At 38.6% G+C, this 18,823-nt stretch overlaps 1 protein-coding gene across 1 annotated transcript in view; it reads right to left on the bottom strand.

Annotated features, from left to right (window-relative positions):
* Nucleotides 1-13,101, bottom strand: part of LOC145998787 (uncharacterized) — a 166,998-nt gene extending 153,897 nt beyond the window's left edge. Inside the window, exon 1 of the mRNA XM_083135380.1 lies at nt 12,992-13,101. The gene's annotated coding sequence lies outside the window, so the exon portion shown is untranslated. The remainder of the gene's footprint in view (nt 1-12,991) is intronic.
* Nucleotides 13,102-18,823: the final 5,722 nt, after the last annotated feature.

Genomic DNA, 18,823 nt, shown 5'->3' with positions numbered 1-18,823 from the left:
TGTAGCCGTGGTACAAGGCACTAGAGGGACGTTGCAAGGGTGGAGCAAGAAGAACGCATGATTTTTAAATAAGTATAACGTCGTTGATTTTCAAGATACAAACGTTTTATTAACACCAAAACCATCGTTATGGAATGCAGTTTGTATTTGTATACAGTGATGATTTAAGTATGGAAAGATGACGTCATTGTTGCTGCACACATCCGGAGCTTCTCTTCAAAGTTCCGCATTGCTCTTGCCAACATTTCGTCTGGCACAGCTGTAATTCCTTCACGAATTGCAACTTTCAGCTCGTCGACTGAACGAGTTTTTCGACTTGAGGTAACTCCACGGAAAGAAGTCACAGACAGAAAAATCTGGGGAGCGTGGGGGCCAAGAGACATCGCCGAAACGTGAGCTTACGTGGTGGAGACAGCAACAATGACGTCATCTTTGCGACATCATCTTCCATACTTAAATCATCACTGTATACCTATCCAAACTGCATTTCTTACCGTTGGTTTTCGTGTTAATAAAACGTTTGTATCTTGAAAATCAACGACGCTACACTTATTCCAAAAACATGCGTTCTTTTTGCGCCACCATGTACAAAGAAAATATAATACAACGGTAAAATTAAAAATATTGGCGTAAGGTTCTTATATACAGGGTGACTATAATATAAATCGGTTTATTATTTTAGTTTTACTATTAGTAGGGCCTATAATGTTTTTAATTATTTCTCCTAATATTATTAGTATTATCATATATCATAAATACAATTAAAACTAATTTATAGTCAAATCCAATAAAATACCAAGTTTTACAGAATTTTGCGCTTAAATAACTCTTACTATTAAAGAGTTTTTGTATAGGTTTAACCTTGATAATCGCCTGTGGAAAGAATGTCTTCTTCTATTTCTAGCTATAAAAGGCATTACTGGACGTTCATTTTACGTAACACCTCAGAATATAGCCAATCTTGTATTACTAATTTACGTAAAATTATTAAATCATTAAAAACCCTTCTGTCTTTCAATATATTGAGAATCAACATGGGTACTTAAAGTTATATAATTCGTATTATGGTATTCAATATTGCTTTTAAAACAACCATTTCACCATTTGCATTTTCACCTTTCCCACCGTTTCTTCCCATTGTTAATACGATAGTACGTAATTAAAGTTTTTTTAATGTAAATAAAAGAAGGTGATCTAATTAATTTTAGTAATTGTACAATCATTAGTAACTAGTATTTGTCAATATAATCAGTCAGTTTGAAATGTTAGCATTAAATAATAAAGTAAAAAAAAGTAAAAGTAAAGTGCTCCCCTGAGCTTTTGCTCCACGCCATTAAGGTGTATAGGAGATGTATAGTTAGGGCCCTACACTTTCTTGATCACGGCCGAAGGTGGGGAGATGTGATTCGCACCACGCCCCTGGCCGCCTTTACCCCCCGGAGTTTCCGGCAGGTACCCATTTCATGCAACGCTGGGTGCGCGCCGGAGCAGCTTAAATAGGTGCAAAAAAATCCCAGTTCTCCCCCGCCGGAGATCCAACCCGGGTCCCTCGCATGGTAGTCAGACGCCCTAACGACTGATCTACCGCAGCTCACTAGCATTAAATAATAATAATTATTAATAACACCGTAACATTTCTTGGTGTACGATTAAAGTATGAATTTCGGTTTAGTGGTACGCCACGCCAGTCTGAAAGTGAAAATTCCTGCTCTATGTAAGTCTATGGAAACAGGTATTTTTAAAGAATTTTGGAATATCATAGAGGTTTCTTGAAAGAAGGGGAATTTTTGGGAACGGCTTTTCTTGCGCAGGTTAAAAGTGTAGTACGGCTTTAACATGTGCGCAAAGCTTATTTAGTTTTACTTATCGGTGGCGTAAAATTCGCTAGCTCCACGCCTGCATTCAAAGCGCAGAACAGTTATTTGGACAAAATCCTGTTTCCCTGCTGGCCGCTTCGGGGATGAGGGATTATAAGGTTGCCGTTTGTTGCCCAAACAAGGGGGCAGCAGTAGGCCTGATTGGCTGCTTGACAGCAAGTTTCTTTGTAGATGAACGCGGCAAGAGCGCGTCACTGCAAACCCCATTTGCCTTGCTGTCATTTCATTTGCTCTTACCTCTGTTGCAGTGAGTGGCGTATTCTCCGTTTCATATATTTTTGTAGTACATTTATTTTTAATTTTTGGGTACTAATTGCTCGTTGTGGATTATGGAAACTATTAAAACAAGCTGGTTTATGTACGCCACTGATCGTTCCCCATCGCACCCTTCTGACGACTGAGGGATGGAGCAGATGAGAAAGTGAGCCTTTTAAAGATAAATGAGGTCTGCGTGCTCAGTCCGACCGCTCCAACGACGCCAGGGATCCCGGGTTCGAATCCTCGCCTGGGCATGGATGTTTGTGAATGTCCATTCATCAATTTCATCATATCACTCATCCCATCTTCGCAAATTAGCCAAAACTGGCACAAGAAGCGAAGTAAAATAAAGCAAATCAACCAATCAACCAACCAACCACCGATTCAAACAGCGTTGGCGGGAGAACACTGCTTGTACCTTCCTGCTTTCTGTACCACGCTTGGCAGAGGCAATGCTTTTGGGAATTTCCTCTTTGTGAAGGAAAACGCAGGTCTAATTTTAGGTAAAAAGGAAAAATTTATGAAAAATTTAGGAATTGCTTAAAATTTTGAAGTTGTTTTTTACTTGCATTGGTGCTTCACCTCTATTACTTAATTATTATCGATGATTAATAAGAATAAATAAGAATTGCCGAGGTAAATTAGGTAAAATTTTCAGAATACGCCACTGGTTGCAGTGTTTACACGCTAGAGGGCTCCAATTATAACTTGCACTCGCTTATGCTGGAGTACCCGGAGGAAGTGCCAACTCACGTAAGAGCCAACTTCCGACTTGGAGGCCCCGAGGTCAACCTTCCTCATCAGCATACAAAGCGAGAGGAAAGGAGTGGCCAGCTTGAAGACGCATCGGGCCAATTCTGAATCAACAGCCCACAAATTATGCTATAAACTCCTGCATTATTCAGATGGTTCGTACATTTCAAACACAATAACTCTTTTCGGATAGAACAAAGGGAATCTTGAAGGCAGTGGATACAAAACACTTTTTTTCTTCCATGTGTAGGGTGTCTATAAATTGCCACGTCAATTTCGATTCATAATGAATTCCGGCTTTTTTTAAATTACACTTTGTGCACACACAGCCTAATCGGAACAGAATCTATGCTTTTAAAGTGGGATCAGAACACTTATATGCGCCCACAACTGAAAATAGAACCCGGTACTGCTCCTTTTCACTTAATGATCTATCAACACGAGATAATCAAATTTGACTGTCATCCATCACTTTAGATGACACGAAATCCTACTACTCCTATAGGATAATCACGTTTTGTTTAATAAGTTGGAAAGAAAGTATTTTTAAATGAGGGAATATATATTGTTTTTAAAAGATACCATCATAACGTTATCCTTAAATCTTTTTTTTATGTGTGGAAAGAGTAGAGAAAGAGAAAGCCGGAAGCCGGGAGACAGTGACGTCATTTGAAGCAGAGGAAGGTGGGAAACTGTGGAGAAGCCATGATATAGTGGAGTTTCAGGCAAGGGAAGCAGGGAAACGGTGACGTCTGAGGCAGAGGAAGGTGGGAAACGTTGAAGTTTCATGTATGAAAAACAGGAAAACGGTGATGTTTGAGGCAGGGAAAACGGGGAAACAGTGAAGTTTCAGGCAAGGAAATTAGGGAAATGGTGAAGTTTTAGGCAGGGAAAGCAGGGAAACGATAAAGTTTTAGGCAGGGAAAGCAGGGAAAATATAAATTTTCAGACAGGGAAAGTAGAGAAACGGTGACGCCTGAGGCAGAGGAAGGTGGTAAACGATGAAGTTTCATGAATGAAAAACCGGAAAACGGAAAACGGTGATGTTTCAGGCCGGGAAAACGGGGAAACAGTGACGTCTAAGGCAGAGGAAGGTGGGACGGTGAAGTTTCAGGCAGGGACAGCCGGGAAATGGTGAAGTTTCGTGTAGGGAAAACCGGGAAACGGTTAAGTTTCATGTATGAAAAACAGGAAAACGGTGATGTTTCAGGCAGGGAAAACAGGGAAACGGGGACGTCTGAGGCAGAGAAAAGTGGGAAACGGGGAAGTTTCAGGCAGGGAAAGTCGGGCAACGGAGACAAGGAAAACCTGGAAAGTGTGACGTTTGAAAGAAAGCCAGGAAACCTTGCAAACGTTTAAATTTTATTTCTAGAATGTTAGGAGACGGAAACGGAAAAGCTAAGAAATGGTGAAATTATGAAGAAGGAAGTTAAGAAACTGCATAATTTCCGTGTTTCGGCTGTGGTAGATTCGATGCACTGACTAAATAAGGCGCGTCTGGTGGACCCCTAATCTCCCGATGCTGTTGTGTGTCAGTGTCTCATTTTATTATAGCTAATTGCAATGTGTATCCTTTTCGTAGGAGTCGACACAATGTATTTTGCCTTGTGCATTCCTCCGACGCAAGCTATTTTTATTATCTGCCGTGGTCAAATGAAAAACCACCTCATTGCAGCAAGTAATAACAGGGGAATTATCAAACTCAATTGGACAGCTACACTGCACAGCTGAGAGAGACAGGAAAACCTGTTTCCGAGCAGACCGAAACATGAGCCGAGGTCCAGAGGAGATAATAAAGTAAAACCGCGCACAGATCGACCGCAAAGGGGAAGAGAAGAGGGTGCGGGTGGGGATAATGCCAGTTTGTCGAAAGGCAGACTGGGAGATTGTAATTACATTTCGGTTTGGCTTACACGCCGGTAAGACCGTTGCGCGGGGCCTTATTATGCAATGAATTACGTGGGGAGACAATAAAGCTTTGGAAGGAATAACAATTTATTACGCAACGACATAAACGCAGGTGCTTCGTGGACATAACAGTAATTACTAGCCTTCGCTATTCAGCGACGCAGCCTACGGGCTAGCTGACTGACATTTGGAAGGAGCGGTTGTGGTGCGGAAAATAATATGGAACTTTCAACTTGAGGGAAACGTCTTTTGGTTCTTTGTCTGCAGGAGTCACTGCAACTTCTATCCCTCAGAAGAAAGTTTAGTATCCTATTGTTTGAAATCGCTGCTCTGTTTTCGAATTCTGAATACGTGATGGATGTTTACAAAGGGGAGGGCGTTGCATATATCCATAAGAACTTCGGGCAGGGTGTAAGGGGTATCCCTATCTAGACCCACCCAAATGACAACCTCTCTACCACGTAACCCTGGACTAGGGAGGCTCTGGCACCTGGATCTCGAGCTCGTGTTGGGTCGTCCATATATGATTGTGATTGTCCCTTCATCCAGTGGCGGCGATTGGGTTCCAAAACCAGGGGGGGCAAAGACAGTATATTTCCCTTTGTAGATAAGATTTAGCATAGTGCGCGAGCAAAAGTGACGAAAAGTAGGGGTGCAACTGTCCCCACTAAACGCCGCCACTGCCTTCATCCATTTCGTCTTATCACAATCATCCTCATCTTCGCGATTAGCCAAATGTATCAGAAAAGCGAAGTAAAATGAATCAAACAAATCAATCAATCAAATCAACAGAACTGAGAAACTTCCTCCTAAGCCTGGGTCTTGTCAACATCAACCCTTTCCAAAAAAATCTTCCTTTCAATTCATATTCATATCGCGATCAACCAAAATTTGAAGAAAGTAATGTAAATAACAAAGTTCCACATTTACAAGGGGGAGGAATTTTCGAAAAAGTTAATGAATCCATCCCTTATCTTCTAAACCACCATGTTCCAAATTCTTAAAAATTAAAACTGTCTAGAATTCCTTCTAGAGCATTCCATGCGCAGTGAATTTCGTTCGGTTTTCTTTCGCTGTTGTCTATCTACACCAGGGGTTCTCAACCTGGGGGTCGCCCCCCCCCCCGGGGAGGCGTTGGAGAATTTCAGGGGAGGCGCGGTGAGCAATGAAAAATATATAGGCTAGCCTACATGAATTACCAAAAAAAAGTTGTGACAAACACAAACCCCTTGGGTAGGTCTCAGAAAAGAAACTTCTGCAAATAATTCTCTCTGTCACCCCTAGATGTAACAGCATTCATACACACGTCTTATTTACACTGCCCTATATCTAAATAGTTTGCCCCGATATCGCTAGATTCCTCTGCATCTCTGTTGGAAAAACTTGTGAAAGAGAAACAATGCCAGCCATCTCATTAATTGTGTTCTTAAGAAATAAAACCAAATGAAGTAGCTTGAAATTTTAACTGCAGTGAGGGCAGAATCCTTTGTAATGTAGGCCTATTAAGCAATTTTTTAATTAATGAAAATGTTCTATCAACAAAACAAGTATTAGTAGTAGTCTTTTAATATCTGTAATAATAAAAAAAATATAAAATATTCTTTGAGTAAGATTTATTATAATAAATTATAATATATATTATAATAAATAAATAAATAATAAAAGCATTATAAAATATTATTTGAGTTAGATTTATTAACCCTAACAGCACAGTTTTGTACATCAATAATTCATTACGCCTAGAGGGAGGGGGCGTGGACTAATTTGTGGACGCAAAGGGGGGCGCAGGCCCAAAAACGTTGAGAACCCCTTATCTAGACAACGGAGAAAGCAAAACACGCGAAGATTCACTTGAACGCTCCGGGAGGAATTCTAAATAGATGTAATTTTTAAGAATTTGGAATATCATAGCGGTTTTCCGATAAGAGAGAAATTGTCGAAATACTCGTTGCTGGCAGAGGCCAGAGATGTAGCGGGTTTTCGAGTTTAGGTTTGGGGTTTGGGGCAGAACTTTACCATCTCTTCTCATCATATATGGGGGCTCAGGACCAAGTCTTATTTTGACTACATGTGTGTATGTGGGTGTGTGCGCGCTATTTTCTATCCTCCACCTATTATCCTCTCCGCTCTGATCAACATATATATTATGGTACACATAAATTAATCAGCCAATCAATGTTTTCTTGACTTACTTAATACCGCATATTTTTACTGTCAGCTAAACTCACTGGTCTGATAAGAGGATGATAAAAAATATCTCTTTTGGCAGGTATTATTGCATCACAAAAGTTTCCAAATTGTTACCACCTTTGCAGATAACAGGGGAGAGAGTAGAGGAATGAATTGCCTCCACCCCTGAAACACCTTAACTTTACTTTTATCATCACAAACTGTGTGACGACCGCAACTACCATATATCTAGTAGTTTCGGTAAAATTGCTCCTGTAATAAGATTCCTTAGAGCGCGAAGCTACCGCATTGAGTGAAACCGGATGACGCGTTCCAAGATGGCCGCGGCCTGGGCATGGGTGTTCTTTAAAGTGTCCCTTAATCAATTTCATCATATCATCACTCATCGCGATGAGCCAAAAGTTGAAGAAAAGCGACGCTAAATAACAAGAAATCGAATCAAGATGGCGAGTGGAATTTTCCTATGTTAGGTGCGCTAAACTCAGTAATGTTTGGGCATTTATTGGGCCACAAATGTTCAATAGAACGTTTAAAATTTAATGCGTAATTCACAGATATTTTGACTACAATGACTGCTGCAAATTTGTAGCTTCCGAGCCATGGACGTCCGCAGGATTTTTTCTAGGGAGGGGCAAGGAAGGTATTTTTTCCAGGGGGGAACAAGGCACATTTTCCCCCATAATAGTGTTGTTCCCTCAAAAAACATTGTTTAAATTTGAATTTATCATGTTCGTGCAATAATTAACACATATTAATGTGGCTGAAATGAAATTATATGTGTGGAATATATAATTTTTGTTTGACTTTCATTTTCCAGGGGGGGCACGCCCCCCCCCTTTCCGGACGCCCATGTGCTGAAATTTCGATACCTTATGGATACGTTGGAGTACCGGACAATCAGTCCACACGTTTCAAGATTGTAGACATAAACCCAATTTTCTCTATCTTGACAGAGCTTCAAGTTCTGCTCATATTTTGTCTGAACTACATTTTAGTAGAACGAAGAAACGAAAATGTCAGCAATTTAATCGCATCACTCGAAAATGCGTTTTTAACTGTATAATATTTCATGTAAGCGACGTAGTCTAGAAGGCGAAAGAAACGAAATGGAAGCGTCACAAAATTTGTAACAACGGTAAATGTAGCATATTTACAGGTTTTAAGCTGGAATTCATAAAGGTACTAGATACATTGGTAACTCTATTATGGCACTTGAGTGAAACCAGTAACGATTTTTTTTCTTTCATGCAGAGTGGGCGTTCCACATTCTGTTGATATTTTGAAATTACTAGAGTACACAGTAATATTTTCGGACTTGTTAGGAGAGCGGGATACAAAATACTTAGCAATTACCATTTGTCAACTTCATTTTGAGTTACTCAAAGACAGAAATGGTAATCGGAGGTCATTTAGCAAAGGAGGGGGGGGGGGCATTGTTGTTTTTCTTCCCTTGTTCTTTGCTGCTTTTGTTTGAACATTTTGATTTTTTCAAAATTTCGGAGGAAGTTGTAACCCCATTTTTAGGGGAAAGAAAGCCCCTTAGTAAAGATTAAAAGTGCAAAGTTGTAAAGGGACAATAAAAACACAACAAAGGGGTCCCGGGTTCGATACCCGGTGGAGGCACAAGTGGTTCGGATCCCACTTTAAACTGTAGATCCAGTCCCGATTAGCCTTACTGTGCATAAAGTGGACTTAAAACACCAAATCAATCCAATCCAATCCAATAAAAACACAACACATTAAAAAGTAAGAATAAGTAGCCTCATTACTAGGGAGCAGAAGTTGAAGTTGATGACCTAAAAAATATAGGTATATGACCTATAGAATGTCCTAAAAATTGGGAAAAATGACGTAAAAAATGCAATAAATGACCATTAAACTTGTTAGTTTCGGGTTAAAAATTGAAATGAAAAGGAAATTAAACAAAATGCAATCTTGCTTTCAAAAAACAAAGACACCAAATGATACCACATGTACATTCAATTAACATATGCAACGAGGATTTCCAATGGAAACAACCGAATAATTTTTAAAAAAATTAATGAAAAAGTCGTATACACTGAATGAATTGGTGTGAAATGCATTAATTTCCCGCATCTTTGCCTGGTGATGTAGTGTGGTGTGTTTCTGTGGCACTGTAAAGAAGAAGAAATTATCACGATCCACATGAGACAATTTTTGTTAAGAAATTTAACAAATTGTATAAAAAATAGGGAAACCAAAATCAGGGACGCATCCGGGAAAGGGTTCATAGGCACGGCCCCCCTGGAAAAAGTACGTCGGAAAAGTAATTTTTAACATCAGACATTGTTTGAAATATCTCACATACAAGCACTTTCTAAATATTTAACGATTTTTTCCACTTACCTTAAAGATTGGATTGGATTGATTTGGTGTTTTAAGTCCACTTTTGCACAGTTAGGCTAATCGGGACTGGACCTACAGTTTAAAGTGGAATCCGAACCACTATGTGCCTCCACCGGGTATCGAACCCGGGACCCCTTGATTACAAGGCGAGGACGCTACCACTACGCCATCGGCGAGGCCACTTACCTTAAAGAGAGTTGCAGTACACCACCATTGTCTTTCGGAGGTTGTCAAACGAGAAACTTCTTCTGTTGTCAGCCAGACTCAAGAATATTACCAAAATGAAAGAAGTGACAAAAATGACGAAACAATACACCGAATATTGAGAAAAATGACGGGAAAATGCCGAAAATCAGGGAAAATGACCTAAAACCTGAAAATTGGCAAAAAATGCAAAAAAATGCACTTTAAAATTACCTTTTTTGGGTTCTAGACCAAGTGTAATTTGTGTATAGTTCATGCCCATCGTATCCGAGATGTCAGAAAAAAGATGACATTTCATCAACTTCCGCTCCCTACTCATTACATATAGGTAGACTATACCTGACATGACAAACGAATAATAAAGCTGCTTTTGGAAGAATTTTACGCATGAAATTATACATCAAGAAGCAAGCGAATGGGAAAATTATCTCAGGAACGAACTTCAATCAATAGAGAAAAGAACTGTGAAAGTTCTGTGCTTCTGTGGGAATCTACATTCCAATTTAAGAATGTCCAAGAATAAATACATAACCTATCCTACAGAGAATGAGGTTGGCTTCCAGAAGAGAAAATGTATTACCAGAATTTGAATTTCTTTGTGTTATTTTGCTAACCTAATATACTTAAATTTAGTTACTAGTCAAAACAAGTAATTTTTAATGAGCTAATGAATACTTATTAACATTTCTTAAACATTGTATTCCATTTTCAAGTATTCCTCTTGTATTATTAAATAATAATAATAATAATGATGGAGGAAAGTTATTAGCGTACAGAGCACTTACACTTCAATTTTAAAGTGTGCACTTCAATTTGGGTGTGGACGAAGTAAGCTGTGAAATATAGGTTTTGAGTTCGATTCGCAGTAAGATATTGTTTGTTTATTTGACCTTTTATTCCTACCATGTACCCATCACAAGTACTTTGCCAGTAAAACCAGGGTCGCCCAAACTACGGCCCGTGGGTAACACCCGGGGCCGGTCCACCAAGGTGTTGTATGTGGCCCGACTTAGTACTTACAAAAATTCTAAATTTATTCTGTGGTAATATATTTTGTGTATAAGTAGAACATGATTGGTCCGCGAAGAGTCTGCTTTACCAATCGGCTTTACCGACCCTGCATATGAACAATTTGGGCACGCCTGCTGTAAAGTAATCAAATATAGGTCTGTATCTTTTAGCATGAATTTCTTCTGCATTCATAACAAAATGTCAACCAACATTTAATAGTTCCTCATGTCAGTATAGTTAGTTTGGTTCACAAGGTATGTAATATAAAATTCCAAATAGTCTGGGCCCTCTACATTGATTGTAAAACTGTACGTTTTATCCAACGTTTTGACATTTTTGCGAAGAGTTGGTATCTTCCACCGTCTGTGAGCAAGCATTTTACAAATTCTGACTTTTTAAAGTGTTGTGCAGGTCTCTTTACAAACTTGCACTTTAAATTTTTTCCAAGGGACTTTTTTACGTCCCCTATTTTAATTTTTCAGTCAGAATTTTAGTTAAGGGGAGATTTCCCCGTTTACATAGATAGGTGCAAAATGGCCATAAGTGACGACGCACCCAAAGCTTTTCATTTATTCATTCAATTGTTGTTTTAAGCCCATTTTATGCAATGAAAGGCTAATCGGGACTGGACATACAGTTTAAAGTGGGATCAGAACCACTATGTGCCTCCACCGGGTATCGAACCCGGGACCCCTTGATTACAAGTCGATGACGCTACCACTGCGCCATGAGGCGCTGCACATTAAGACGGTATATTTAGATGTTATGGGGATAAGAATGAACACAATATTTTTGCAACTGTGCATCGTGTGGTTGTATAAAGCAGTTCGAAAGACTTCCAAGCAAGGCGGATTAACTCGACTCAAAGGCACTCCACGCGGCTGTAATAAATTCTCAAACAAGGACAAAACCTTTCTTGTTGTTGAAGGCTACTTCTATTAAAGGAGAGAGAAATGACGTAGACAAGCAGAAACATTACAAAACCCCTTTCCATGCTATCGTTCATCTCTGTAGATTGAAGATTGGAAACGCGAATCACTTTACAGTCAATTCGAATGATCATTAGTCATTCACTCTTTTTCTTCTTCTTGCAACTAAACGATTGTGTTGTGCCAAATAAGAAATGAGGTTACGTCAAAGGACAGGTAGAAAAACATCCTTCGGCATCTCTTGTCTGCTTTCATTAATCGGACTTCGATTGGGCGTACACTAATAAATATGCCACAATCACCGAATGGAAAACCACAACCGTGGACAAACAACTGTCGTTATTATTGATTTGCAAACGCCCTTGTAAATTTAGACGTGCTTCGGCACACGAACATGAGCTACCAGGCTGTTTTCATTCAAGTCACGAAGTCCAATAAAAGTGTACGCTGAGAATGCGAGAGTCACTGTAAAAAACACTCGCTGCTGGAGGTGAAAGGCAAAAGCAACCGGTGTAGTGGGTGCGGCGTATTCAACAAGGGAGAAAAGATAATGAATTATATGAAGGAAATGATTGTGAAATTGAATTCATGAACCAGCACCTCTCACGGCAGTAACAGCAGTGTTATCTCTTTTTTGTGAAACACAGACAGTTTTACGAACAAAGGAATTTCCACGGAACATTTCTTAGGAAAACTTAACAACAATAGCCTTATCTGTTTGGCTTGCTTAACAGATGGTGAAGTGGATGGACGAGTTTGTAAGTGCAGCAAGACCTACAATATCGTAACCTTTAGAGTGGCAACGATTTAGGACGTATGTTTTTGCACGTGAGCATTTATAATGGTTGTTGGAAAGCTTCTAATGGCATGTTCGTGGTTCATTACCTTTCACCCTTTCGTAAAACACAGAGTTTGATCTTTTTCTGACCATATGCGGCTATTTTTCAGTCGTTCTAAGCACTGTTTCATACTACAAGTTGGTATTTGTGAATTGGCAGCGGAAAATGAGAAACCGTATAAAATTCTTTACCTTAGTATTCGATTAGAGGATTGTTATGTTTTACATTTCAATTTGTTCGCTGCTTCAAATTCAGGATGTAGTATCAGATGGTAATTAGTTTTTTGTTCAAGGAGTGTGGTTAATAAATGCGGCAATCGAAAGTTTTTCAAAGTTCGGCTTTTAAAAATGTCACTGAAGTAACTTCACATACGTTTCAATAATTATCTAAAATGTTATGGGAAATTGTTATTAAATTATTGTTTGAGTTTATTCAGTTGACTTAAATAGTAACGCAGCTAAAATAGAATTCCATTAAGCAAGGTCGTATTACCAGCGCCTGAAATGTCTTCCCAACATAATTCTGCAAGAGTTCCAGAAGAACAAGTTCAATTAATGATATAATTTAGTAGTGTAGCTCGCTTTATAAAGAATTTTATATTTTAAAATAAGTGTCATGAAGATTTTAAATATAATATTCTAATTGAAGTACTTACCAATTCGACTGACTTCATCCATGCACATCTTTCGCAACAAACGCTGATTAAGAAACTGTGACCGCTCCGTTCACACAAAACCAATTAGAATCCAACTAAAGAGATCTTCCCAAATCCTGCAAGTAAAATAGCTTCAATTATAATTTCGAATTTGGCCGCTGTGGCGCTAGTTACTTGATTATCAATAACACTAACACAGACATCTATTCCCAGACTGCAGGGGAAATCTACTCTTTGGTTTTGGGTACTGTCAAGATACGCGTTATTGCCTATGTGGCACTAGAAGTTTGAAATCAGAACATCATTATAGAACACGACATTCACAAAGGAAGAACGTAAAATCACACATTCATTCATAACTCTAATTAAAGCATCGTGGACACTGGCTTGGTCAAAAATCTTCCAAATAAAGGAATAATATAAATAGCTGAATTTTAAAATCTTGTATAGATGTCACTGCCGTCATGAAATTCTAACCAAGATGAGTTTTTCAGAGAGGCAAGAACACAAACTATTGAAATTTTGGATTAAAATAAAATGTTTTCAAAGGCTGACAATTTTCAGTGGGATTTTTTTTTCCAATGAAACTTCTACTTGCTTTATTACTTCTTGATCAGTTTCTTCTAGGTGAAAAAACTTATCCCACCTCGACCTTGAATATCTATTTTCTGAAATCTATAGAATTCCTTATCGATCAAGGTTTCCCGAATGGAGTTCCCTTGGGCTTACATTTAAGTTCTTCGTGACCTCTTCTTAAACTGTGGTTAAAATCCCGATCAGCTTTCGTGCTATATATACCTATATATATGAAACTCTGGAATTCTTTACATTTAGATTGGGCCAATCGCTATTCGGACTCGAATTCGAATGGTCATTTTTTCTTATCTCGTTGGTTCATTTTGATAAGAAAGTAATGAATTCCCTTTATATGTGCTCTAAAAGACAACTTGAAAGCAGGCATGTTAGTGGTTTGGCGCAGTTCAGGCGAACCTGACTGAATCTAGGTCAGTTATCTGCGCTATCCATTTTTCATCACCCTATCTTTGCTGCTTGGCACAGTTCAATCGATCCTGGTGATTCAATCGTCCATTTTTCATCACTTCAGTTCACGCGAAAATAGGAATAATAAAGTAAAGTAAATAATCATATACACAAATAAATACAATAGAAAACATTTGACTTTATTACAGGGCAGAATTACACATTCATACATATTACTTCGATCATTTTGTAAGGCCTCAAGATGAACATATTTTTTCAATAGTTTCAGCAAAACTGCTCCTGGCCTGGTCTTTCTCTTCAGGGTTCCCCTCCCTCCCCATCCTTTATGACGTCACCGATCGATAGAAACCATCTCCCAGCCCGCAGATTTTCCTAATAACATCCCCAGATAGCTTCGGGGATAGAGGGTAAGGTGGAAGGAGAGAGAGGAAAACCTCCCCCACCCTAATACTTTACTCAGGGGTTGACACCATCGCTCTTGCAAGCATCAATTGAAAACAAGGTTGCCAACCCAGCGCAACTTTTTGTAGTTTTCAAAGTGTATATTTCAATGAAAATATTCTATGAAGGGTATTTATCTCAACGTCATTCAAGGTTACGAACGCTAGCGCGTGCACACTTTTAAACAGAATGAAACGAGGTCCCGTTTTTTAAATACACCATCCTAATAGTACAATTTTCTATTTCTGACCCTCCTTGAACTCTATTTCTCTATATGCATTACAAGTCCACCACTACTACTACCTGTTCATATTCTCGTTTTTCTAGCATGTCATGTCAGATTTTTACAAACCCTTTTTAGACGCGCAAGAACGTTTCTGAATCTGATTTAGGGGGGGTTACATAAAATTACGTGTATGTACGAGGGACATCCAGAAAAAAGGAACGTTTTGGTGAACACAACGACAATTATGTGTGCAAACTACAGAAACTACATACCTTACTCTACTTTTCCACATATTCGCCATACCCATTCAAGCACTTATGATAGAGTGATACTAGTTTGTTGATACCGTCATTGTACTTGGTTACCGCCAATGTATTCAACCGCGTCTTAGAGTTCAACAGCCGTGACAAAGTACTTTATTTATTTACGACGAACAATTGCGACGAAGTCAAATGACCTTGAACCTAAGCAAACTGCAATTTCCACACCCACTTACCCTATTGACGAAGCATTGCGATGCCCTCTCCCACCTTCAACTTTCACTAGATATTTTTTAAGGATCAGGCGTTACAAATTTGCTAGTGCTGTTTGTTATAACACAGAGATGAGTAGTAATTTTCATTAAATTGATAATTCATATGGAAAATTTTGCTGAAATTTACAAGAAAGAAATATGATGATGAAATAAAAAGTAGCAACATTAAAAAGCTTGCCTCAAAATTAGTTCTAAAAAATATGGAACTGAGTTGTCACCAAAAGTGGTGTAACACCGTACCGTACTTGGTGTAACACAACACCTAATCGAGTGTTAAAGAGACCTCCATACTTGGTGTGACGTCAAATGGTGTAACAGAACACTAAAAATTGTGTTAAACAACGCCAATTCCGCATTGACACCAAAAAGAGATTTATATGTTTATTTTACTTCGCTTCTTGTGCCGCTTTTGGCTAATTTGCGAAGATGAGGATGAGTGATGATGATATGATGAAATTAATGAATATACACTCACAAACATCCATTCTCAGGCCAGGATTCGACCCCTGGCGCCGTTGCGCGATGTGTTAACCACTCCGCCACGGGGGCCGGCGCATTAACATAAAAAAGGATGTCTTGTTACCACCACTTTTGGTGGCAGCTCTGTCGCATATTTTTTACAATGTAAGAAGAAAATCTAATACTCTTTCCTTTTATTTTGATTTATTATTTACATGGAAAAATAACAGACTCTGGAAAATTTACAAATATGTTTTTAACATTTTTCCTTTAGAATGACGTTTAATGTTAATGTTTAATGTTATGTAAGACATACTCCAGCTCTCACAATATACTTAAATACATCAAATTTCGTGAGTTTGCCTCCTAATTTGTTATCTTAGGGTGCTACAACTAACAATAAAATGGACTAGTTATTCTCATTTCCGTTTATAACTTACGCATTATTTCGTTTGGGATTTGAGATCTTACATGTTCATTATTTTTATAAGGATACATTGATGCATAGAGAAATTCTTCAAGTTTACGACCTCCGCTTTGGGTTTATCTTCGTGACGTCAGCATCACGTGAACACCCTTGACGTAAGTCGAGCATTATGGCCGCTAGCAAGGTGGAGAAGGCTTTCTGCATGATTGAATTTGCCAAAACAAATTCTGTTACTATCGTGCAGCGTCGTTTTAGGCGGTATGGTAAACAACCACTCACAACTCACAAGGAAGCCAATCTACGATTGGAGGAAGACATTTGAGAAAACTTGTCTGTGCAATGGGAAAAGTCGCGTTTGGGGAGAACTGCACTATCGCATTGATATCTGTCGTGTTACAAAAGGGTCACACATAGAACACTTGTAACTTACCAATGCAAACTTCAGGACGTACTCTTCAAACCATGTAAGTATTTCAGCCCTATTATTAAAACTCTTCTTTCTGTAAAACTTTGAAAGTGTCTGCACAAGCTTAAATAATTGATAAAATGTTCAAACATAACAGGCAAAGTATTCAATTTTAATAGTAGAAAAATATTTTTCTTACTGTAAGTAAGAATAAGAAAAAGGTTGCTTGTTAAACTTGTTTCAAAACGATCATTGCCCTGCGACACTAGTTCTTGTTTTATGACAAATAAACGCACAGAGAGACTCTTCACCAGACGACGCCATGTCGGTACTGAACTCAATAAGTTACGCTATGCTCAGTGGTGCCATCTGTTGGAAATTTAACTACACGTCATTTGTAATAAAGAACTTTAATGCTTTACTCTTTGGCAGTATTTTCGAGTTGTGTGTCAATATCCCTGTATATCATTAGTGAGGGGCAGTTTGGGATACCATGCATATATAAAATATTCGATGACAATTAAGGCTCGGAAGATTAAAATTATTAACAAATAACTTAAAACTTATAAAAGTGGCCTAAAAATAATTTTAGCTCTTAAAATGAAAGTGATTTTTTTCATAAATTACAAGAGTTGAGGTTACATTAAATACACCGCAAGGTTTTTCTGCATAAGTCATTCGCCTATTTCCTTTCAGAGTGGGCATTTAACGAGACAGTAGTCGGCCAGCACCTGAAAATACAGTTGTGTTTCGCGCATCAGAATATACATATATTTACGTTGTGACTAATTTTATTTAAAAGCACAGATTAAAGTGCCAACAAGGGAACCTCAAAGTACTTTAAGTTTGCTGCAGAAAAATAAATTCACCACAATTAATTATTTAATCCATTACAAAAATTTTTACATTGATTTTGTTTGCGACTAATGGCGTAGCTACTTGTTATGAAATTTAAATATGTAAGTATGCTAGCAAATACATTTAAAATTCACGAAATAACAGGGAGGAAGCAAAAAGAAACCTCAAAAATTATAAAAAATGATACAAAAGTGGCAAAGAAATCCTGAAAAATGACGTAAATGCCAAAAAAGGCCCGGAAAATGGAAAATAAAAATATGTTTTCTGGTTCTAATTGAAGGGAAACAGATTACGACCAGGTTTAGCTTTGTCTTCGAAGCTCGGAAAAAAGGTGATTTTTCATCAACTCCAAACCCGTAACGATAATGCTACCAGATTGATAAATATGAAGCAGCGAATCACGACTTGAAGACCATATTTCTTTGGAATTCGTTGGGTATTTCGCAATGTAGACATTCAATGTTTTACTTGCTAGCGGAGTTTTCCCTTTCATATGTACTTCGCGTGTTGTTCTACCTCGGGTAATGCAATCTTTCTCTCTGACAGTAACGATCTTCACTGAATGACAAATACCCATTGCTGTCAAGAAGCACGATTGTAACCAGCACCTTGGCTGCTGCTCAATGGAGTTGTGGTCAGTTAGTAAAAATTAAGAAGCTAATAAACCTCAGGGCAGCTGGATGTTTAACAGCTCTTTATTGCGCAGATCACAAGGAAAGCTTGTATTGTGATTTCATTTGCTTTATTTTACTTCGCCTTTTGTGCCACTTTTGGCTAATTTACGAAGATGGGGATGAGTGATGATGATATGATGAGATGATACTCACAAATATCCATGCCCAGGCCAGGATTCGAACCCGGGACCCCTGCTGTCGTAGCGCGATGTGCTAACCTCTCCGCCACAGGAGCCGGCAAGGAAAGTTTGGTGAAGACGTAACGACGCCACGACGCTGGAACAAATGGTGCTTCCGGTATGTCAGTGTACAGTCACGGGCACTTCTGGGTTGTAACAGCCCCATATGCTTTCAATGGTATTGCTACAACCCAGAAGTGCCCGTTACTGTACCAGGTATAGCAAATACTAGAACAAAAAAAAAAAAATTGAAAACCTTCAAGACTCCGCTGGAACTTTGCCCTACGTCAGGAAAGTCGTTTTAAAAAAAATACTCTCCTTACGAGAAACCGCCAAATTTGTGAAAAATTACATCTGTTTGTAATTCCTTCAACAGCATTCAACAAATCTTCGTGTAGTTTGCCTCTGCTGTTGTCTAGATATTAGTGATAGAAAACAAGCTAACGATAAAACGAAACTGTCCCCAAGGATGTATTTAAGGGGGTCTAGGGAGTCCGGACCCCCCTCCCTCCTGAAAGACTTACCAAGTACTAAAATTAAATAATCAAAATGTAATTGTTTAGCCATTTGTTATATAATCTATGATTATTTGTTTCCGCTGATCTTATTGGAAGGCAGGAATTAT

Source organism: Lepisma saccharinum, chromosome 14 (genome assembly GCF_977018435.1).
Source record: "Lepisma saccharinum chromosome 14, izLepSacc3.1, whole genome shotgun sequence".
NCBI lineage: Eukaryota > Metazoa > Arthropoda > Insecta > Zygentoma > Lepismatidae > Lepisma > Lepisma saccharinum.
This window is presented reverse-complemented; position numbering and strand designations above follow the sequence as displayed.